Raw genomic sequence first — 26,395 nt, 5'->3', positions numbered from 1 at the left:
ACGGTAGGGAAATCTCTCAAGATAATTTTCCAAACACGTTACGAGCGTTCTAGAGAAATAAGGCTGACTTATCTGACTGCCAAGATAACTATGGATTTACATAAAATGGAAACAAGTTTAATTAACACAATAATGATTAATTTGAAAAATGAATAGGTTCATTTACATGGATTCATTTGTTCAATACAATAATAGTTAGTTTGAATGTTTAAGGAAACGATTATTGGGGTTTACATGAGAGATGGATTTTGGATGATTTACCAGTAAACAATGAAGGGAGCTATGCTTATACTTTGGATTTAATTTTGTGTAAACAGGTGATCATATGAGAAAATAACAGTAGCTCAGTGTATGATTTGAGATTAGTAATGAAAGAAGATGGCAATGGTATTAAGAGTGAAACCTAAAACCTCGTGAATGAAAATCAACAACTCTCATTTCTCAAACATGGAGTATGTAGAAGATAAGGCGCAGTTTGTGAATAAAACGGAGTATAGAATTTTATTTGATATTTCAGATTTATTAACTCTAAATTGGATGGTCAACACGGTCAATCAACGCCAATTCGTTGACTTGGCACCAAACTCAGATATTGACAAAGTTAGGCACCAAACGCGAAAATGTACCATTTTATAGGCACCAAACTCGAAATATCCCTTCTAATAATGAACTTCTAATCTTTTAAAAAGGTCATGGATTACCTATAATAAAACATGGAAAGAAGGAGATAAGGTTTTCAACCGTTAATAACTTCTCAACGATTATGGGATCTTCTCTAAGCTAGATAATCATTGCAAAATTTGAATAAAATACCATAAACACAAATGACTCAAGGAAGTCCGCAGGCTTCGTTATATTTCAGAACTCTATGATCAAGACCAAATCATGAAACACAAAGACTCCCCTTTAATAGAAAATGTTTATAAAAAATATTTCCTGCACATATTACATGTCTAGAGGCTTGAGTGTCGAAAAAAGCTTGCATTTTGGATGCATTGACTCAAGGAAGTCCAGTGACTTCGTTAGAAGTTGAAATCCTTTTTTGAAAACCAAACTATAAACTAGATAAACTCATTTTTATTATAAAATTTTCTAAAAAATGATTGTGGTAAAAAAATACTATATTTAAAGGCTCTACATGTTATCCAAATTGCATTTCTACGTATGTTGATTCCAAAAATAAAGAGGGAAGTCATCCTTTACATTGAAAGTAAGGATGAAACACCAATTGCTAAGCGTCCAAATCCTAAAAAATTTCCTGTATACTGTGGGGAACTGAAAGACAGAGGTAACAGAAAAAGAATGAGGTCATTCCCACTTCGTATGAAGAAGTTATGAGCAAAATAGTCGAAAAAGAGATTACACAAACCCTTGGGGGACAAAGAGAGTTATATAAGTAGACAATATTTATAATAAGGTGTATTTTGAGTTTGGTGCCTATAAAATGGCACACCTTTGCCTTTGGTACCTAACTTTGTCGGAATTTGAGTTTGGTGTGGGTCCCAACCAAGCAGTTGACTTAACGGATGACTGGTGGACCGTTCATAAGCTGTGTTGGAGCACAACTTGTTGCTCGCCCCCCGCCAACTTTTGTAAATAAATACTTGTCTTTGTAAATAATTGTTTAAACAATCATTATTTAATTTAACTAGTTCAGTAACACGGACCACGGTAGGGAAATCTCTCTAGATCATTTTCCAAACACGTTACGAGCGTTCCAGAGAAATAAGGCTGACTTATCTGACTGCCATGATAACTATGGATTTACATAAAATGGAAACAAATTTAATTAATACAATAATGATTAATTTGAAAAATGCATAGGGTCATTTACATGGATTCATTTGTTCAATACAATAATGGTTAGTTTGAAGGTTTAAGGAAACGATTATTGGGGTTTACATGAGAGATAGATTTTGGATGATTTACCGGTAAACAATGAAGGGAGATATGCTTATACTTTGGATTTAATTTTGTGTAAACAGGTGGTCATTTGAGAAAATAACAGTAGCTCAGTGTATGATTTGAGATTAGCAATGAAATAAGATGGCAATGGTATTAAGAGTGGAACCTAAAACCTCGTGAATGAAAATCAATAATTCTTATTTCTCAAACATGGAGTATGTAGAAGATAATGCGCAGTTAGTGAATAAAATGGAGTTTAGAATTTTATTAGACATTTAACATTTTAACTCTAAATTGGATGGTCAACACGGTCAATCAACGCCAATTCGTTGACTGGGCACCAAACTCATATATTGACAAAGTTAGCCACCAAACGCGAAAGTGTACCATTTTATAGGCACCAAACTCGAAATATCCCTTATAATAATGAACTTCTAATCTTTTAAAAAGGTCATGGATTACCTATAATAAAACATGGAAAGAAGAAGATAAGGTTTGCAACCGTTAATAACTTCTCAACGATTATGGGATCTTCTATAAGCTAGATAATCATCGCAAAAATTGAATAAAATACCATAAACACAAATGACTCAAGGAAGTCCACAGGCTTTGTTAGATGTCGGACTCTATGATCAAGACCAAATCATGAAACAGAAAGACTCCCCTTTAATAGAAAATTTTCAGAAAAAATATTTCCTGCACAAATTACATGTCTAGAGGCTTGAGAGTCGAAAAAAGCTTGCATTTTGGATGCATTGACTCAAGGAAGTCCACTGACTTCGTTAGAAATCGAAATCCTTTTTTTAAAACCAAACTATAAACTAGATAAACTCATTTTTATTATAAAATTTTCTAAAAAATGATTGTGGTAAAAAATAATACATTTAAAGGCTCTACATGTTATCCAAATTGCATTTCTGCGTATGTTGATTCCAAAAATAAAGAGGGAAGTCATCCTTTACATTGAAAATAAGGATGAAACACCAATTGCTAAGCGTCCAAATCCTAAAAATTTTCCTGTATACTGTGAGGAACTGAAAGACAGAGGTAACAGAAAAAGAATGAGGTCATTCCCACTTTGTATGAAGAAGTTATGAGCAAAATAGTCGAAAAAGAAATTACACAAAACCTTAGGGGACAAAGAGAGTTATATAAGTAGACAATATTTATAATAAGGGGTATTTTGAGTTTGGTGACTATAAAATGGCACACCTTTGCCTTTGGTACCTAACTTTGTCGGAATTTGAGTTTGGTGAGGATCCCAATCAAGCAGTTGATTTATCGGATGACTGGTCGACCGTTCACAAGCTGTGTTGGAGCAAAACTTGTTGCTCGGACCTGCCAACTTTTGTAAATAAATACTTGTCTTTGTCAATAATTGTTTAAAGAATAATTATTTAATTTAACTAGTTCACTAACGCGGACCGCGTAGAGAAATCTCTCTAGATCATTTTCAAACACGTTACGAGCGTTCCAGAGAAATAAGGCTAACATAATCTAACTGCCATGATAACTATGGATTTACAGAAAATGGTAACAAATTTAATTAATATAATAATGGTTATTTTGAAAATTAAATAGAGTCATTTACATGGATTCATTTGTTCAATACAATAATGGTTAGTTCTAAGGTTTAAGGAAACGATTATTGGGGTTTACATGAGAGATATATTTTGGATACTTTATGGGTAAACAATGAAGGGAGCTATGCTTATACTTTAGATTTAATTATTTGTAAACAGGTGGTCATATGAGAAAATAACAGTAGCTCTGTGTATGATTTGAGATTAGCAATGAAAGAAGATGGCGATGGTATTAAAAACTGGAACCTAAAACCTCGTGAATGAAAATCAACAACTCTCATTTCTCAAACATGGAGTATGTAGAAAATAAGGTGCAGTTAGTGAATAAAACGGAGTTTTGAATTTTATTAGTCATTTCACATTTTTAACTCTAAATTGGATGGTCAACACGGTCAATCAACGAAAATTCATTGACTGGGCACCAAACTTAGATTTGGAAAAAGTTAAGCACCAAACGCGAAAGTGTACCATTTTATAGGCACCAAACTCAAAATTTCCCTTCTAATAATGAACTTGTAATCTCTTAAAAAGGTCATAGATTACCTATAATAAACACATGGAAAGAAGGAGATAAGGTTTGCAACCGTTAATAACTTCTCAACGATTCTAGGATTTTCATTAAGCTAGATAATCATTGCAAAATTTGAATAACACACCATATACACAAATGACTCAAGGAAGTCCGCATGCTTCGTTAGATGTCGGAACTCTATGATCAAGACAAAATCATGAAACATAAAGACGCCCCTTTAATAGAAAATGTTCACAAAAAATATTTCCGTCACAAATTAAATGTCTAGAGGCTTGAGAGTCGAACAAAGCTTGCATTTTTGATGCATTGACTCAAGGAAATCGAGTGACTTCGTTAGAAGTCGAAATCCTTTTTTTAAAACCAAATTATAAAATATATAAACTCAGGTTTATTATAAAATTTTCTTAAAAATGATTGCGGTAAAAAATAATACATTTAAACGCTCTACTTGTTATCCAAATTGCATTTATACGTATGTTGATTCCAAAAATAAAGAGGGAAGTCGTCCTTTACATTGAAAATAAGGATGAAACACCAATTCTTAATCATCCAAATCCTAAAAACTTTCCTTTATACTGTGGGGAACTGAAAGACAGAGGTAATAGAAAACGAATCAAGCAATTGACTTAACAGATGACTGGTTGACCGTTCACAAGATGTGTTGGAGCACAACTTGTTGCTCGACCCCCCGCCAACTTTTGTTAATAAATACGTGTCTTTGTCAGTAATTGTTTGAACAATAATTATTTAATTTAACTAGTTCACCAACACGGACCACGGTAGGGAAATCTCTCTAGATCATCACACGTCACGAGCGTTCCAGAGAAATAAGGTTGACTTATCTGTCTGCCATGATAACTATGGATTTACAGAAATTGGAAACAAATTTTATTAATAAAATAATGATTGATTTTAAAAATGAATAGAGTCATTTACATGGATTCATTTGTTCAATACAAAAATGTTTAGTTTGAAGGTTTAAGGAAACGATTATTGGGGTTTACATGAGAGATAGATTTTGTATGATTTCCCGGGTAAACAATGAAGGGAGTTATGCTTATACTTTGGAATTAATTTTGTGTAAACATGTGGTCATATGATAAAATAACATTGGCTTAGTATATGATTTGAGATTAGCAATGAAAGAAGATGCCGATGGTATTAAGAGTGGAACCTAAAACCTCGTGAATAAAAATCAACAACTCTCATATCTCAAACATGGAGTATGTAGAAGATAAGGTGCAGTTAGTGAATAAAACTAAGTTTAGAATTTTATTAGTCTTTTCACATTTTTAACTCTAACTTGGATGGTCAACACGGTCAATCAACGCCAATTCGTTGACTGGGCACCAAACTCAGATTTTGAAAAAGTTAGGCACCAAAAGCAAAAGTGTGCCATTTTATAGGCACCAAAATCAAAATATCCCTTATAATAATAAAATTTTAATGTCTTAAAAAGGTCATAGATTACCTATAACAAAACATGGAAAGAAGGAGATAAGATATGCAACCGTTAATAACTTCTCAACGATTCTAGGATCTTCTTTAAGCTACATAATCGTTGCAAAATTTGAATAAAATATCATAAACACAAATGTCAGAACTCTATGATCAAGACCAAATCATGAAACAGAACCACTCCCCTTTAATAGAAAATGCTCAGAAAAATATTTCCGGCACAAATTACATGTCTAGATGCTTAAGAGTCTAAAAAAGCTTGCATTTTGGATACATTGACTCAAGGAAGTCTAGTAACTTCGTTAGAAGTCGAAATCCTTTTTTTAAAACCAAACTATAAACTAGATAAACTCATTTTTATTATCAAATTTTCTAAAAAATATATGTGGTAAAAAATAATACATTTAAAGGATCTACATGTTATCCAAATTGCATTTCTGCGTATGTTGATTCCAAAAATAAAGAGGGAAGTCATCCTTTACTTTGAAAATAAGGATGAAACACCAATTGTTAATTGTCCAAACCCTAAAACTTTCCTGTATACTATGGGGAACTGAAACAAAGAGGTAACAGAAAAAGAATGAGGTCATTCCCACTTCGTATGAAGAAATTATGAGCAAAATAGTCGAAAAATAGATTACACAAAACCTTGGGGGACAAAGACAGTTATATAAGTAGACAATATTTATAATAAGGGATATTTTGAGTTTGGTGCCTATAAAATGGCACACCTTGCCTTTGGTACCTAACTTTTTCAGAATTTGAGTTTGGTGTGGATCTCAATCAAGCAGTTGACTTAACGGATGACTGGTTGTCCGTACACAAGATGTGTTGGAGCACAACTTGTTGCTCCCCCCCCCCCCCCCCCCCCCCCCCCCCCCCCCCCCCCCCCCGCCAACTTTTGTAAATTAATACGTGTCTTTGTCAGTAATTGTTTAAATTATAATTTTTTTAATTTAACTATTCACCAACACAGACGACGATAGGGAAATCTCTCTAGAGCATTTTCAAACACGTTACGAGCGTTCCAGAGAAATAAGGCTGACTTATCTGACTGCCAAAATAACTATGGATTTACATAAAATGGAAACAAGTTTAATTAACACAATAATGATTAATTTCAAAAATTAATAGGGTCATTTACATGGATTCATTTTTTCAATACAATAATGGTTAGTTTGAAGGTTTAAGGAAACGATTATTGGGGTTTACACGAGAGATAGATTTTGGATGATTTACGGGTAAACAGTGAAGGGAGCTATGCTTATACTTTGGATTTAATTTTGTGTAAATAGGTCTTCATATGAGAAAATAACAGTAGCTCAGTGTGTGATTTGATATTAGCAATGAAAGAAAATGGCAATGGTATTAAGAGTGGAACCTAAAACCCCGTGAATGAAAATCAACAACTCTCATTTCTCAAACATGGAGTATGTAGAAGATAAGGAGCAATTAGTGAATAAAACGGAATTTAGAATTTTATTAGACATTTCACATTTTTAACTCTAAATTTGATGGTTAACACGGTCAATCAACGCCAATTCGTTGACTGCGCACCAAACTAAGATATTGACAAAGTTAGGCACCAAACGCGAAAGTGTACCATTTTATAGGCACCAAACTCAAAATATCCCTTCTAATAATGAACTTCTAATCTCTTAAAAAGGTCATAGATTACCTATAATAAAACATGGAAAGAAGGATATAAGGGAGGAAAGAGGAAAGAGTTCTTCTCAATTCTCTTCCTTCTGCTGGGTATTAGAGTTGAGTTAAAAAGAGGTTCCTAACTCCCCTAAGCAGGAAGGGGAATCCAAGGCTTTCAACTAAGCCTCACAATAAATAGGGGTTAGCACCTCGAATTCACTTAGGAAAGAAAGATACGAACTTGGTATTTGGAAATTGAAGAAAGATCTTTCCATTTCATCAAAATGAGAAGCTTTCTCTACATACACATGATCTACTAAAGTTGAGCGGTATTACCCACATAATGAAAGAAGATCTTGGTCCATGGAGTCAGAAGAAGGTAGGAACTCTAACCTGTCCGAAGCTTCATTTGAGGAGGCATTTATGTAAATAAAAATTTAAAGTGCAAGTTGTGGAAAGAGATGGGAATTTAGTCAAAGCTTTGATCTTAGTGGCGTCCCTTAGTGTAAGAATCTGCGACTTATCGGATCAAGACCTAGGAAAAGAAGATCACACCAGTTCCCTTGCTAGGCATGAAGATGAAGGAAGCTTGAGAAATTAAAGCTCGAAGAGGGGATGAATCTATACGTATAACAAGTAAGTAAACAACCTAGGTGGGTTAAGTAGATTTCTCTTACTCGACTAAAAGAAGAGGCCCATTCGTGTACAAAACAGTGCAGACGAAGTAACACGAATATCTCCGGTATTCAGTCCATTTCCATCAGCCGGTCGGTGGGAGTAGGAAGTATGGGATATGTTTGTGTTTCTTCCAGTTAATTATCCATGGGACGGCGGACTAACCTAAATAGGCTTTGGGGAATATAAACTGAAGGTCATCCGCGGAGTGTTTCTGGCATCATCGGGGAGCACAAAAAAAAAAGAGTTATCTTCTTCGAAACACCTACAGATGTAGGGGGAATCATAGGAAAAAAAGAAATTATGTCATTCCGAAGAAGTCTTCTACATAGGGAAAGCTTCTAACGAATGAAAGTGAAAGATGCTGTCACCGGGGTGGGAGAACCCTCATAAATATCGGGTGCCCACATATGAAAAGGAACTGCAGTGATCTTGAATAGGAAACCTACAGCGATAAAGAAAAATACCCATAAAAACACCACTAGTTTGCAACCGTTAATAACTTCTCAACGATTCTGGGATCTTCTTTAAGCTAGATAATCATTGCAAAAATTGAATAAAATACCATAAACACAAATGACTCAAGGAAGTCTGCAGGCTTCGTTAGATGTCAGAACTCTATGATCAAAACCAAATCAAGAAACAGTTAGACTCCCCTTTAATATAAAATTTTCAGAAAAAATATTTCCTGCCAAATTACATGTCTAGAGGCTTCAGAGTCGAAAAAAGCTTGCATTTTGGATGCAATGACTCAAGGAAATCTAGTGACTTCGTTAGAAGTCAAAATCCTTTTTTTAAAACCAATCTATAAACTAGATAAACTCATTTTTATTATCAAATTTTCTAAAAAATGTATGCGGTAAAAAATAATATATTTAAAGGATCTACATGTTATCCAAATTGCATTTTTGCGTATGTTGATTCCAAAAATAAAGAGGGAAGTCATCCTTTACATTGAAAATAAGGATGAAACACCAATTTATAAGCACCCAAAACCTGAAATTTTTCCTGTATACTGTGGGTAACTGAAAGGCAGAGGTAGCAGAAAAAGAATGAGGTCATTCCCACTTCGTATGAAGAAGTTATGAGCAAAATAGTCGAAAAAGAGATTACACAAAACCTTGGGGGACAAAGAGAGTTATATAAGTAGACAATATTTATAATAATGGGTATTTTGAGTTTGGTGCCTATAAAATGGCACACCTTTTCCTTTGGTACCTAACTTTGTCGGAATTTGAGTTTGGTGTGGGTCCCAACCAAGCAGTTGACTTAACGGATGACTGGTGGACCGGTCACAAGCTGTGTTGGAGCACAACTTGTTGCTCGCCCTCCCGCCAACCTTTGTAAATGAATACGTGTCTTTGTGAATAATTTTTTAAACAATCATTATTTAATTTAACTAGTTCAGTAACACGGACCACGGTAGGGAAATCTCTCTAGATCATTTTCCAAACACGTTACGAGCGTTCCAGAGAAATAAGGCTGACTTATCTGACTGCCATGATAACTATGGATTTACATAAAATGGAAACAAATTTAATTAATACAATAATGGTTAGTTTGAAGGTTAAAGGAAACGATTATTGGGGTTTACATGAGAGATAGATTTTGGATAATTTACCGGTAAACAATGAAGGGAGCTATGCTTATACTCTGGATTTAATTTTGTGTAAACAGGTGATCATATGAGAAAATAACAGTAGCTCAGTGTATGATTTGAGATTAGCAATTAAAGAAGATGGCAATGGTATTAAGAGTGGAACCTAAAACCTCGTGAATGAAAATCAACAACTCTCATTTCTCAAACATGGAGTATGTAGAAGATAAGGCGCAGTTTGTGAATAAAACGGAGTATAGAATTTTATTTGATATTTCAGATTTTTAACTCTAAATTGGATGGTCAACACGGTCAATCAACGCCAATTCGTTGACTTGGCACCAAACTCAGATATTGACAAAGTTAGGCACCAAACGCGAAAATGTACCATTTTATAGGCACCAAACTCGAAATATCCCTTCTAATAATGAACTTCTAATCTTTTAAAAAGGTCATGGATTACCTATAATAAAACATGGAAAGAAGGAGATAAGGTTTTCAACCGTTAATAACTTCTCAACGATTATGGGATCTTCTCTAAGCTAGATAATCATTGCAAAATTTGAATAAAATACCATAAACACAAATGACTCAAGGAAGTCCGCAGGCTTCGTTATATTTCAGAACTCTATGATCAAGACCAAATCATGAAACACAAAGACTCCCCTTTAATAGAAAATGTTTATAAAAAATATTTCCTGCACATATTACATGTCTAGAGGCTTGAGTGTCGAAAAAAGCTTGCATTTTGGATGCATTGACTCAAGGAAGTCCAGTGACTTCGTTAGAAGTTGAAATCCTTTTTTGAAAACCAAACTATAAACTAGATAAACTCATTTTTATTATAAAATTTTCTAAAAAATGATTGTGGTAAAAAATACTATGTTTAAAGGCTCTACATGTTATCCAAATTGCATTTCTACGTATGTTGATTCCAAAAATAAAGAGGGAAGTCATCCTTTACATTGAAAGTAAGGATGAAACACCAATTGCTAAGCTTCCAAATCCTAAAAAATTTCCTGTATACTGTGGGGAACTGAAAGACAGAGGTAACAGAAAAAGAATGAGGTCATTCCCACTTCGTATGAAGAAGTTATGAGCAAAATAGTCGAAAAAGAGATTACACAAACCCTTGGGGGACAAAGAGAGTTATATAAGTAGACAATATTTATAATAAGGTGTATTTTGAGTTTGGTGCCTATAAAATGGCACACCTTTGCCTTTGGTACCTAACTTTGTCGGAATTTGAGTTTGGTGTGGGTCCCAACCAAGCAGTTGACTTAACGGATGACTGGTGGACCGTTCATAAGCTGTGTTGGAGCACAACTTGTTGCTCGCCCCCCGCCAACTTTTGTAAATAAATACTTGTCTTTGTAAATAATTGTTTAAACAATCATTATTTAATTTAACTAGTTCAGTAACACGGACCACGGTAGGGAAATCTCTCTAGATCATTTTCCAAACACGTTACGAGCGTTCCAGAGAAATAAGGCTGACTTATCTGACTGCCATGATAACTATGGATTTACATAAAATGGAAACAAATTTAATTAATACAATAATGATTAATTTGAAAAATGCATAGGGTCATTTACATGGATTCATTTGTTCAATACAATAATGGTTAGTTTGAAGGTTTAAGGAAACGATTATTGGGGTTTACATGAGAGATAGATTTTGGATGATTTACCGGTAAACAATGAAGGGAGATATGCTTATACTTTGGATTTAATTTTGTGTAAACAGGTGGTCATATGAGAAAATAACAATAGCTCAGTGTATGATTTGAGATTAGCAATGAAAGAAGATGGCAATGGTATTAAGAATGGAACCTAAAACCTCGTGAATGAAAATCAACAACTCTCATTTCTCAAACATGGAGTATGTAGAAGATAAGGCGCAGTTAGTGAATAAAACGGAGTTTAGAATTTTATTAGACATTTCACATTTTTAACTCTAAATTGGATGTTCAACACGGTCAACCAAAGCCAATTCGTTGACTGGGCACCAAACTCAGATATTTACAAAGTTAGGCACCAAACGCGAAAGTGTACCATTTTATAGGCACCAAACTCGAAATATCCCTTCTAAGAATGAACTTCTAATCTCTTAAAAAGGTCATAGATTACCAATAATAAACATGGAAAGAAGGAGATAAGGTTTGCAACCATTAATAACTTCTCAACGATTCTGGGATCTTCTTTAAGCTAGACAATCATCGCAAAAATTGAATAAAATACCATAAACACAAATGACTCAAGGAAGTCCGCAGGCTTTGTTAGATGTCGGAACTCTATGATCAAGACCAAATCATGAAACAGAAAGACTCCCCTTTAATATAAAATTTTCAGAAAAAATATTTCCTGCACAAATTACATGTCTAGTGGCTTGAGAGTTGAAAAAAGCTTGCATTTTGGATGCATTGATTCAAGGAAGTCCAGTGACTTCGTTAGAAGTCGAAATCCTTTTTTTAAAACCAAACTATATACTATATAAACTCATTTTTATTATAAAATTTTCTAATAAATGATTGTGGTAAAAAATAATACATTTAAAGGCTCTACATGTTATCCAAATTGCATTTCTACGTGTGTTGATTCCAAAAATAAAGAGGGAAGTCATCCTTTACTTTGAAAATAAATATGAAACACCAATTTATAAGCGTCCAAATCCTAAAATTATTCTGTATACTCTGGGGAACTGAATGACAGAGGTAACAGAAAAAGAATGAGGTCATTCCCACTTCATATGAAGAAGTTATGGGCAAAATAGTCGAAGAAGAGATTACACAAAACCTTGGGGGACAAAGAGAGTTATATAAGTAGACAATATTTATAATAACGTATATTTTGAGTTTGTTGCCTATAAAATGGCACACCTTTGCCTTTGGTACCTAACTTTGTAAGAATTTGAGTTTAGTGAGGATCCCAGGCAAGCAGTTGACTTATCGGATGACTGGTTGACTGTTCACAAGCTGTGTTGGAGCACAACTTGTTGCTCGCCACCCTGCAATCTTTTGTAAATAAATACGTCAATAATTGTTTAAATAATAATTATTTAATTTAACTAATTCACTAACACGGACCACGGTAGGGAAATCTCTCTAGAGCATTTTTCAAACACGTTACGAGCGTTCCAGAGAAATAAGGTTGACATAATCTGATTGCCATGGTAACTATGGATTTACAGAAAATGGAAACAAATTTAAAGAATACAATAATGATTAATTTGAAAAATGAATAGGACATTTACATGGATTCATTTGTTCAATATAATAATGGTTAGTTTGAAGGTTTAAGGAAACAATTATTGTGGTTTACATTAGAGATAGATTTTGGATGATTTACGGGTAAACAATGAAAGGAGCTATGCTTATACTTTGGATTTAATTTTATGTAAACTGGTGGTCGTATGAGAAAATAACAGTAGCTCAGTGTAGGATTTTAGATTAGCAATGAAAGAAGATGGCGATGGTATTAAGAGTGGAACCTAAACCTCGTGAATGAAAATCAACAACTCTCATTTCTCAAACATGGAGTATCTAGAAGATAAGGTGCAGTTAGTGAATAAAACGAAGTTAGAATTTTATTAGTAATTTCACAATTTTAACTCTAAATAGGATGGTCAACAAGGTCAATCAACGTCAATTCGTTGACTGGGAACCAAACTCCGATTTTAACAAAGTTAGGCACCAAGCGCAAAAGTCTACCATTTTATAGGCACCAAACTCAAAATATCCCTTCAAATAATGAACTTTTAATCTCTTAAAAAGGTCAATGATTACCTATAATGAAATATGGAAAGAAGGAGATAAGGTTTACAACCGTTAATAACTTTTCAACGATTCTAGGATCTTCTGTAAGCTAGATAATCATTGCAAAATTTGAATAAAATATCATAAACACAAATGACTCAAGGAAGTCCACAGGCTTCGCTAGATGTCGAAACTCTATGATCAAGACCAAATCATGAAACAGAAAGACTCCCATTTTATAGAAAATGTTCAGAAAAAATATTTCCGTCACAAATTACATGTCTAGAGGTTTGAGAGTCGAAAAAAGCTTGCATTTTGGATGCATTGACTCAAGGAAGTCTAGTAACTTCAATAGAAGCCGAAATCCTTTTTTTAAGCCAAACTAAAAACTAGATGAACTTAGTTTTATTATAAATTTTTCTAAAAAATGATTACGGTAAAAAATAATACATTTAAAGGCTCTACATGTTATGCAAATTGCATTTCTACGTATGTTGATTCTAAAAATAAAGAGGGAAGTCATCCTTTACATTGAAAATAAGGATGAAATACCAATAGGTAAGCGTCCAAATCCTAAAAAATTTCCTGTATATTGTGGCGAACTGAAAGACAAAGGTAACAGAAAACGAATGAGATCATTCCCACTTCGTATGAAGAAGTTATGAGCAAAATAGTCGAAAAAGAGATTACACAAAACCTTGTGGGACAAAGAGTTTTATAAGTAGACAATATTTATAATAAGGGGTATTTTGAGTTTGGTGCCTATAAAATGGCACACCTTTTCCTTTGGTACCTAACTTTGTCGGAATTTGAGTTTGGTGTGGGTCCCAACCAAGCTGTTGACTTATCGGATGACTGGTGGACCGTTCACAAGCTGTGTTGGAGCACAACTTAAAGAACGGCCCCCCGCCAACTTTTGTAAATAAATACGTGTCTTTGTAATAATTGTTTAAACAATCATTATTTAATTTAACTAGTTCACTAACACGGACCACGATAGGGAAATCTCTCTAGATCATTTTCCAAACACGTTTCGAGCGTTCCAAAGAAATAAGGCTGACTTATCTGACTGCCATGATAACTATGGATTTACATAAAATGGAAACAAATTCAATTAATACAATAATGATTAATTTGAAAAATTAATAGGGTCATTTACATGGATTCATTTGTTCAATACAATAATGGTTAGTTTGAAGGTTTAAGGAAACGATTATTGGGGTTTATATGAGAGATAGATTTTGGATGATTTACCGGTAAACAATGAAGGGAGCTATGCTTATAGTTTGGATTTAATTTTGTGTAAACAGGTGGTCAAATGAGAAAATAACAGTAGCTCAGTGTATGGTTTGAGATTAGCAATGAAAGAAGATGGAAAATGTATTAAGAGTGGAACCTAAAACCTCGTGAAAGAAAATCAACAACTCTCATTTCTCAATGATGGAGTATGTAGAAGATAAGGTGCAGTTAGTGAATAAAATGGAGTTTAAATATTTATTACACATTTAACATTTTTAACTCTAAATTGGATGGTCAACACGGTGTCAATCAACGCCAATTCGTTGACTAGGCACCAAACTCAGATATTGACAAAGTTAGGCACCAAACGCGAAAGTGTACCATTTTATAGGCACCAAACTCGAAATATCCCTTCTAATAATGAACTTCTAATCTCTTAAAAAGGTCATATATTACCTATAATAAAACATGGAAAGAAGGAGATAAGGTTTGCAACCGTTAACAACTTTTCAACGATTATGGGATCTTCTTTAAGCTAGATAATCATTGCAAAATTTGAATAAAATACCATAAACACAAATGACTCAAGGAAGTCCGCAGGCTTCGTTAGATGTCGGAACTCTATGATCAAGACCAAATCATGAAACAAAAAGACTCCCCTTTTATAGAAAATTTTCAGAAAAAATATTTCCTGCACAAATTACATGTCTAGAGGCTTGAGAGTCGAAAAAAGCTTGCATTTTGGATGCATTGACTCAAGGAAGTTCAGTGACTTCGTTAGAAGTCGAAATCCTTTTTTTAAAACCAAACTAAAAACTAGAAAACTCATTTTTATTATAAAGTTTTCTAAAAAATGATTGTGGTAAAACATAATACAGTTAAAGGTTCTACATGTTATCCAAATTGCATTTCTACGTATGTTGATTCCAAAAATAAAGAGGGAAGTCATCCTTTATATTGAAAATAAGGATGAAAAACCAATTCCTAAGCGTCCAAATTCTAAAAATTTCCTGTATACTGTGGGGAACTGAAAGACAGAGGTAACAGAAAAAGAATGAGGTCATTCCCACTTCGTATGAAGAAGTTATGAGTAAAATAGTCGAAAAAGAGATTACACAAACCCTTGGGGGACAAAGAGAGTTATATAAGTAGACAATATTTATAATAAGGGGTATTTTAAGTTTGGTGCCTATAAAATGGCACACCTTTGGCTTTGGTACCTAACTTTGTCGGAATTTGAGTTTGGTGTGGGTCCCAATCAAGTAGTTGACTTAACGGATGACCGGTGGACCATTCACAAGCTGTGTTGGAGCACAACTTGTTGCTCGGCCCCCCGCCAACTTTTGTAAATAAATACGTGTCTTTGTGAATAATTTTTTAAACAATCTTTATTTAATTTAACTAGTTCACTAACACGGACCACGGTAAGGAAATCTCTCTAGATCATTTTCCAAACACGTTACGAGCGTTCCAGAGAAATAAGGCTGACTTATTTGACTTCCATGATAACTATGGATTTACATAAAATGGAAACAAATTTAATCAATACAATAATGATTATTTTGAAAAATTAATAGGGTCATTTACATGGATTCATTTGTTCAATACAATAATGGTTAGTTTGAAGGTTTAAGGAAACGGTTATTGGGGTTTACATGAGAGATAGATTTTGGATGATTTACCGGTAAACAATGAAGGGAGCTATGCTTATACTTTGGATTTAATTTTGTGTAAACAAGTGGTCAAATGAGAAAATAACAGTAGCTCAGTGTATGGTTTGAGATTAGCAATGAAAGAAGATGGCAATGGTATTAAGAGTGGAACCTAAAACCTCGTGAATGAAAATCAACAAATCTCATTTCTCAAACATGGAGTATGAAGAAGATAAGGCGCAGTTAGTGAATAAAACGGAGTTTAGAATTTTATTAGACATTTAACATTTTTAACTCTAAATTGCATGGTCAACACGGTGTCAATCAACGCCAATTCGTTGACTGGGCACCAAACTCAGATATTGACAAAGTTAGGCACCAAACGCGAAAGTGTACCATTTTATAGGCACCAAACTCGAAATATCCCTTCTAATAATTAACTTCTAATCTCTTAAAAAGGTCATAGATTACCTATAATAAAATATGGAAAGAAGGAGATAAGGTTTGCAACCGTAAAAATCTTCTCAACGATTATGGGATCTTCTTTAAGCTAGATAATCAATGCAAAATTTGAATAAAATACCATAAACAAAAATGACTCAAGGAAGTCCGCATGATTCGTTAGATGTCGGAACTCTATGATCAAGACCAAATCATGAAACAGAAAGACTCCCCTTTTATAAAAAAATTTCAGAAAAAATTTATCCTGCAAAAATTACATTCTAGAGGCTTGAGAGTCGAAAAAAGCTTGCATTTTGGAAGCATTGACTCAAGGAAGTCCAATGACTTCGTTAGAAGTCGAAATCCTTTTTTTTAAAACCAAACTATAAACTAGATAAACTCATTTTTATTATAAAATTTTCTAAAAAATGATTTTGGTAAAAAATAATACATTTAAAGGCTCTACATGTTATCCAAATTGCATTTCTACGTATGTTGATTCCAAAAATAAAGAGGGAAGTCATCCTTTACATTGAAAATAAGGATCAAACACAAATTGCTAAGTGTCCAAATCCTAAAAAACTTCCTGTATACTGTGGGGAACTGAAAGAAAGAGGTAACAGAAAAAGAATGAGGTCATTCCCACTTCGTATGAAGAAGTTATGAGCAAAATAGTCGAAAAAGATATTACACAAAACCTTGGGGGACAAATAGAGTTATATAAGTTGACAATATTTATAATAAGGGGTATTTTGAGTTTTGTGCCTATAAAATGGCACACCTTTTCCTTTGGTACCTAACTTTGTCGGAATTTGAGTTTGGTGTGGGTCCCAACCAAGCAGTTGACATAACGGATGACTGGTGGACCGTTCACAAGCTGTGTTGGAGCACAATTGTTGCTCGCCCCCCCTCCCCCCCGCCAACTTTTGTAAATAAATACGTGTCTTTGTGAATAATTGTTTAAACAATCATTATTTAATTTAACTAGTTCACTAACACGGACCACGGTAGGGAAATCTCTCTAGATCATTTTCCAAACACGTTACGAGCGTTCCTGAGGAATAAGGATGACTTATCTGACTGCCATGATAACTATGGATTTACATAAAATGGAAACAAATTTAATTAATACGATAATGATTAATTTGAAAAATGAATAGGGTCATTTACATGGATTCATTTGTTCAGTACAATAATGGTTAGTTTGAAGGTTTAAGGAAACGATTATTGGGGTTTACATGAGAGATAAATTATTCGTGATTTACGGGTAAACAATGAAGGGAGCTATGTCTATACTTTGGAATTAATTTTGTGTAAACAGGTGGTCATATGAGAAAATAACAGTAGCTCAGTGTATGATTTGATATTAGCAATGAAAGAAGATGGCAATGGTATTAAGAGTGGAACCTAAAACCTCGTGAATGAAAATCAACAACTATCATTTCTCAAACATGGAGTATGTAGAAGATAAGGCGCATTTAGTGAATAAAACGGAGTTTAGAATTTTATTAGACATTTAACATTTTTAACTCTAAATTGCATGGCCAACACGGTGTCAATCAACGCCAATTCGTTGACTGGGCACCAAACTCAGATATTGACAAAGTTAGGCACTAAACGCGAAAGTGTACCATTTTATAGGCACCAAACTCGAAATATCCCTTCTAATAATTAACTTCTAATCTCTTAAAAAGGTCATAGATTACCTATAATAAAATATGGAAAGAAGGAGATAAGGTTTGCAACCGTAAAAATCTTCTCAACGATTATGGGATCTTCTTTAAGCTAGATAATCATTGCAAAGAATAAAATACCATAAACAAAAATGACTCAAGGAAGTCCGCAGGATTCGTTAGATGTCGGAACTCTATGATCAAGACCAAATCATGAAACAGAAAGACTCCCCTTTTATAGAAAATTTTCAGAAAAAATATTTCCTGCAAAAATTACATTCTAGAGGCTTGAGAGTCGAAAAAAGCTTGCATTTTGGAAGCATTGACTCAAGGAAGTCCAATGACTTCGTTAGAAGTCGAAATCCTTTTTTTTAAAACCAAACTATAAACTAGATAAACTCATTTTTATTATAAAATTTTCTAAAAAATGATTGTGGTAAAAAATAATACATTTAAAGGCTCTACATGTTATCTAAATTGCATTTCTACGTATGTTGATTCCAAAAATAAAGAGGGAAGTCATCCTTTACATTGAAAATAAGGATCAAACACCAATTGCTAAGTGTCCAAATCCTATAAAACTTCCTGTATACTGTGGGGAACTGAAAGAAAGAGGTAACAGAAAAAGAATGAGGTCATTCCCACTTCGTATGAAGAAGTTATGAGCAAAATAGTCGAAAAAGATATTACACAAAACCTTGGGGGACAAAAAGAGTTATATAAGTTGACAATATTTATAATAAGGGGTATTTTGAGTTTTGTGCCTATAAAATGGCACACCTTTTCCTTTGGTACCTAACTTTGTCGGAATTTGACTTTGGTGTGGGTCCCAACCAAGCAGTTGACATAACGGATGACTGGTGGACCGTTCACAAGCTGTGTTGGAGCACAATTGTTGCTCGCACCCCCCCCCCCCCGCCAAATTTTGTAAATAAATACGTGTCTTTGTGAATAATAGTTTAAACAATCATTATTTAATTTAACTAGTTCACTAACACGGACCACGGTAGGGAAATCTCTCTAGATCATTTTCCAAACACGTTACGAGCGTTCCATAGGAATAAGGCTGACTTATCTGACTGCCATGATAACTATGGATTTACATAAAATGGAAACAAATTTAATTAATACAATAATGATTAATTTGAAAAATGAATAGGGTCATTTACATGGATTCATTTGTTCAATACAATAATGGTTAGTTTGAATGTTTAAGGAAACGATTATTGGGGTTTACATGAGAGATAGATTTTGGATGATTTACCGGTAAATAATGAAGGGAGCTATGCTTATAATTTGGATTTAATTTTGTATAAACAGGTGGTCATATGAGAAAATAACATTAGCTCAGTGTATGGTTTGAGAATAGCAATGAAAGAAGATGGCAATGGTATTAAGAGTGGAACCTAAAACCTCGTGAATGAAAATCAACAACTCTCATTTCTCAAACATGGAGTATGTAGAAGATAGGGCTCAGTTAGTGAAGAAAACGGAGTTTAGAATTTTATTAGACATTTCACATTTTTAACTCTAAATTGGATGGTCAACACGGTCAATCAACGCCAATTCATTGATTGGGCACCAAACTCAGATATTGACAAAGTTAGGCACCAAACACGAAAGAGTACCATTTTATAGGCACCAAACTCGAAATATCCCTTCTAATAAGGAACTTCTAATGTTTTAAAAAGGTCATAGATTACCTATAATAAAACTTGGAAAGAAGGAGATAAGGTTTGCAACCGTGAATAACTTCCCAACGATTATGGGATCTTCTTTAAGTTAGATAATCATTGCAAAATTTGAATAAAATACCATAAACACAAATGACTCAAGGAAGTCCGCATGCTTCATTAGATGTCGGAACTCTATGATCAAGACAAAATCTTGAAACAGAAAGACTTCCCTTTAATATAAAATTTTCAGAAAAAATATTCCCTGCATAAATTACATTTCTAGAGGCTTGAGAGTCGAAAAAAGCCTGCATTTTGGATGCATTGACTCAAGGAAGTCCAGTGACTTCGTTAGAAGTCGAAATCCTTTTTTTTAAAACCAAACTATAAACTAGATAAACTCATTTTTATTATAAAATTTTCTTAAAAATGATTGTGGTAAATAATAATACATCTAAAGGCTATACATGTTATCCAAATTGCATTTCTACGTATGTTGATTCCAAAAATAAAGAGGGAAGTCATCCTTTACATTGAAAATAAGGATGAAACAACAATTGTTAAGCGTCCAAAACCTAAATTGTTTTCCTATATACTATGGGGAACTGAAAGAAAAAGGTAACAGAAAAATAATGAGGTCATTCCCACTTCGTATGAAGAAGTTATGAGCAAAATAGTCGAAAAAGAGATTACACAAACCCTTGGGGGACAAAGAGAGTTATATAAGTAGACAATATTTATAATAAGGGGTATTTTGAGTTTGGTGCCTATAAAATGGCACACCTTTGCCTTTGGTACCTAACTTTGTCGGAATTTGAGTTTGGTGTGGGTCCCAACCAAGCAGTTGACTTAACGGATGACTGGTGGACCGTTCACAAGTTGTGTTGGAGCACAACTTGTTGCTCCCCCCCCCCTTCCCCGCCAACTTTTTTAAATAAATACGTGTCTTTGTGAATAATTGTTTAAACAATCATTATTTAATTTAACTTGTTCACTAACACAGACCACGGTAGGGAAATCTCTCTAGATCATTTTCCAAACACGTTACGAGCGTTCCAGAGAAATAAGGCTGACTTATCTGACTGCCATGATAACTATGGATTTACATAAAATGGAAAAAATTTAATTAATACAATAATGATTAATTTGAAAAATGAATAGGGTCATTTACATGGATTCATTTGTTCAATACAATAATGGTTAGTTTGAATGTTTAAGGAAACGATTATTGGGGTTTACATGAGAGATAGATTTTGGATGATTTACCGGTAAATAATGAAGGGAGCTATGCTTATAATTTGGATTTAATTTTGTATAAACAGGTGGTCATATGAGAAAATAACATTAGCTCAGTGTATGGTTTGAGAATAGCAATGAAAGAAGATGGCAATGGTATTAAGAGTGGAACCTAAAACCTCGTGAATGAACATCAACAACTCTCATTTCTCAAACATGGAGTATGTAGAAGATAGGGCGCAGTTAGTGAATAAAACAGAGGTTAGAATTTTACTAGACATTTCACATTTTTAACTCTAAATTGGATGGTCAACACGATCAATCAACGCCAATTCGTTGACTGGGCACCAAACTCAGATATTGACAAAGTTAGGCACCAAACGCGAAAGTGTACCATTTTATAGGCACCAAACTCAAAATATCCCTTCTAATAATGAACTTCTAATCTGTTAAAAAGGTCATAGATTAACTATAATAAAACTTGGAAAGAAGGAGATAAGGTTTGCAACCGTGAATAACTTCCCAACGATTATGGGATCTTCTTTAAGTTAGATAATCATTGCAAAATTTGAATAAAATACCATAAACACAAATGACTCAAGGAAGTCCGCATGCTTCATTAAATGTCGGAACTCTATGATCAAGACAAAATCTTGAAACAGAAAGACTTCCCTTTAATATAAAATTTTCAGAAAAAATATTCCCTGCATAAATTACATTTCTAGAGGCTTGAGAGTCGAAAAAAGCCTGCATTTTGGATGCATTGACTCAAGGAAGTCCAGTGACTTCGTTAGAAGTCGAAATCCTTTTTTTTAAAACCAAACTATAAACTAGATAAACTCATTTTTATTATAAAATTTTCTTAAAAATGATTGTGGTAAATAATAATACATCTAAAGGCTATACATGTTATCCAAATTGCATTTCTACGTATGTTGATTCCAAAAATAAAGAGGGAAGTCATCCTTTACATTGAAAATAAGGATGAAACAACAATTGTTAAGCGTCCAAAACCTAAATTGTTTTCCTATATACTATGGGGAACTGAAAGAAAAAGGTAACAGAAAAATAATGAGGTCATTCCCACTTCGTATGAAGAAGTTATGAGCAAAATAGTCGAAAAAGAGATTACACAAACCCTTGGGGGACAAAGAGAGTTATATAAGTAGACAATATTTATAATAAGGGGTATTTTGAGTTTGGTGCCTATAAAATGGCACACCTTTGCCTTTGGTACCTAACTTTGTCGGAATTTGAGTTTGGTGTGGGTCCCAATCAAGCAGTTGACTTAACGGATGACTGGTGGACCGTTCACAAGTTGTGTTGGAGCACAACTTGTTGCTCGGCCCCACGCCAAGTTTTGTAAATAAATACGTGTCTTTGTGAATAATTGTTCAAATAATCATTATTTAATTTAACTAGTTCACTAACACGGACCACGGTTGGGAAATCTCTCTAGATCATTTTTCAAACACATTACGAGCGTTCCGGAGAAATAAGGCTGACTTATCTGACTGCCACGATAACTATGGATTTAGATAAAATGGAAACAAATTTAATTAATACAATAATGGTTAATTTGAAAAATGAATAGGGTCATTTGTTCAATACAATAATGGTTAGGTTTAAGGTTTAAGGAAACGATTATTGGGGTTTACATGAGAAATAGATTTTGGATGATTTACCGGTAAACAATGAAGGGAGCTATGCTTATACTTTGGATTTAATTTTGTGTAAACAGGTGGTCATATGAGTAAATAACATTATCTCAATGTATGATTTGAGATTAGCTATGAAAGAAGATGACAATGGCATTAAGAGTTGAACCTAAAACCTCGTGAATGAAAATCAACAACTCTCATTTCTCAAACATGAAGTATGTAGAAGATAAGGCGCAGTTAGTGAATAAAACGGAGTTTAGAATTTTATTAGACATTTCACATTTTTAACTCTAAATTGGATGGTCAACACGGTGCCAATCAACGCCAATTCGTTGACTGGGCACCAACCTCAGATATTGACAAAGTTAGGCACCAAACGCGAAAGTGTACCATTTTATAGGCACCAAACTCGAAATATCCCTTCTAATATTGAACTTCTAATCTCTTAAAAAGGTCATAGATTACCTATAATAAAACATGGAAAGAAGAAGATAAGGTTTGAAACCATTAATAACTTCTCAACGATTATGGAATCTTCTTTAAGCTAGATAATCATTGCAAAATTTGAATAAAATACCATAAATACAAATGACTCAAGGAAGTCCGCAGGCTTCGTTAGATGTCGGAACTCTATGATCAAGAACAAATAATGAAACACAAAGACTCCCTTTTAATTGAAAATTTTCAGAAAAAATATTTCCTGCACAAATTACATGTTTAGAGGCTTGAGAGTCGAAAAAAGATTGCATTTTGGATGCATTGACTCAAGGAAGTTTAGTGACTTCGTTTGAAGTTGAAATCCTTTTTTTAAAACCAAACTATAAACTAGATAAACTCATTTTTATTATAAAATTTTCTAAAAAATGATTGTGGTAAAAAATAATACATTTAAAGGCTCTACATGTTATGCAAATTGCATTTCTACGTATGTTGATTCCAAAAATAAAGAGGGAAGTCATTCTTTAAATTGAAAATAAGGATGAAACACCAATTATTAATCGCCCAAATCCTAAAATTTTTCCTGTATACGGTGGGGAACTGAAAGACATAGGTAACATAAAAAGAATGAGGTCATTCCCACTTCGTATGAAGAAGTTATGAGCAAAATAGTCGAAAAAGAGATTACACGAAACCTTGGGAGACAAAGAGAGTTATGAAAGTATAAAATATTTATAATAAGGGATATTTTGAGTTTGGTGCCTATAAAATATCCCTTATTATAAATATTTTATACTTTTATAACTCTCTTTGTCTCCCAAGGTTTTGTGTAATCTCTTTTTTGACTATTTTGCTCATAACTTCTTCATACGAAGTGGGAATGACCTAATTATTTTTCTGTTACCTCTGTCTTTCAGTTCCCCACAGTATACAGGAAAAAATTTAGGTTTTGAACGCTTAACAATTGGTGTTTCATCCTTATTTTCAATGTAAAGGATGACTTCCCTCTTTATTTTTGGAATCAACATACATAGAAATGCAATTTGGATAACATGTGGAGCCTTTAAATGTATTATTTTTTACCACAATCATTTTTTAGAAAATTTTATAATAAAAATGAGTTTATCTAGTTTATAGTTTGGTTTTAAAAAAAGGATTTCAACTTCAAACGAAGTCACTAAACTTCCTTGAGTCAATGCATCCAAAATGCAATCTTTTTTCGACTCTCAAGCCTCTAAACATGTAATTTGTGCAGGAAATATTTTTTCTGAAAATTTTCAATTAAAAGGGAGTCTTTTTTTGTCATGATTTGGTTTTGATCTTAGAGTCCCGACATCTAACGAAGCCTGCGGACTTCCTTGAGTCATTTGTGTTTATGGTATTTTATTTAAATTTTGCAATGATTATTTAGCTTAAAGAAGATCCCATAATCGTCGAGAAGTTATTAACGGTTGCAAACCTTATCTCCTTATTTCCATGTTTTATTATAGGTAATCTATGACCTTTTTAAAAGATTATAAGTTCATTATTAGAAGGGATATTTTGAGTTTGGTGCCTATAAAATGGTACACTTTCGCGTTTGGTGCCTAACTTTGTCAATATCTGAGGTTGGTGCCCAGTCAACGAATTGGCGTTGATTGTCCGTGTTGACCATCCAATTTAGAGTTAAAAATGTGAAATGTCTAATAAAATTATGAACTCCGTTTTATTCACTAACTGCGCCTTATCTTCTACATACTCCATGTTTGAGAAACAAGAGTTGTTGATTTCATTCACGAGGTTTTAGGTTCCACTCTTAATACCATTGCCATCTTATTTCATTGCTAATCTCAAATCATACACTGAGCTACTGTTATTTTCTCATATGACCACCAGTTTACACAAAGTTAAATCCAAAGTATAAGCATTGACCCTTTCATTGTTTACCCGTAAATCATCCAAAATCTATCTCTCACGTAAACCCCAATAATCGTTTCCTTAAACCTTCAAACTAACCATTATTGTATTGAACAAAAGAATCCATGTATAAGACCCTATTAATTTTTCAAATTAATTATTTTTGTATTAATTAAATTTGTTTCCATTTTATGTAAATCCATAGTTATCATGGCAGTCAGATAAGTCAGTCGTATTTCTCTGGAACGCCCGTAACATGTTTAGAAAATGCTCTAGAGAGATTTCCCTACCGTGGTCTGTGTTAGTGAACTAGTTAAATTAAATAATTATTATTTAAACAATTATTCACAAAGACATGTATTTATTTACAAAAGTTGGCGGGTGGCCGAGCAACAAGTTGTGCTCCAACACAGCTTGTGAAGGGTCAACCAGTCATCCGTTAAATCAACTGCTTGATTGGGACCCACACCAAACTCAACTTCCGACAAAGTTAGGTACAAAAGGCAAGGGTGTGCCATTTTATAGGCACCAAACTCAAAATATCCCTTATTATAAATATTGTATACTTTTATAACTCTCTTTGTCTCCCAAGGTTTTGTGTAATCTATTTTTCGACTATTTTGCTCATAACTTCTTCATACGAAGTGGGAATGACCTCATTCTTTTTCTGTTACCCCTGTCTTTCAGTTCCCCACAATACACAGGAAAAAGTTTTAGGATTTGAAAGCTTAGCAATTGGTGTTTCATCCTTGTTTTCAATGTAAAGGATGACTTCCCTCTTTATTTTTGGAATCAACATACGTAGAAATGCAATTTGGATAACATGTAGAGCCTTTAAATGTATTATTTTTTACCATAATTACTTTTTAGAAAATTTTATAATAAAAATGAGTTTATCTAGTTTATAGTTTGGTTTTAAAAAAAGGATTTCGACTTCTAACGAAGTCACTAGACTTCCTTGAGTCAATGCATCCAAAATGCAAGATTTTTTCGACTCTCAAGCCTCAAGACATGTAATATGTGCAGGAAATATTTTTTATAAACATTTTCTATTAAAGGGGAGTCTTTCTGTTTCATGATTTGGTCTTGATCATAGAGTTCTGAAATCTAACGAAGCCTGCGGACTTCCTTGAGTCATTTGTGTTTATGGTATTTTATACAAATTTTTCAATGATTATCTCGCTTAGAGAAGATCCCATAATCGTTGAGAAGTTATTAACGGTTGCAAACCTTATCTCCTTCTTTCCAGTTTTATTATAGGTAATCTATGACCTTTTTAAGAGATTAGAAGTTCATTATTAGAAGGGATATTTCGATTTTGGTGCCTATAAAATGGTA

Source organism: Papaver somniferum, unplaced genomic scaffold (assembly GCF_003573695.1).
Source record: "Papaver somniferum cultivar HN1 unplaced genomic scaffold, ASM357369v1 unplaced-scaffold_82, whole genome shotgun sequence".
In the NCBI taxonomy this organism is placed as follows: domain Eukaryota; kingdom Viridiplantae; phylum Streptophyta; class Magnoliopsida; order Ranunculales; family Papaveraceae; genus Papaver; species Papaver somniferum.
This window is presented reverse-complemented; position numbering follows the sequence as displayed.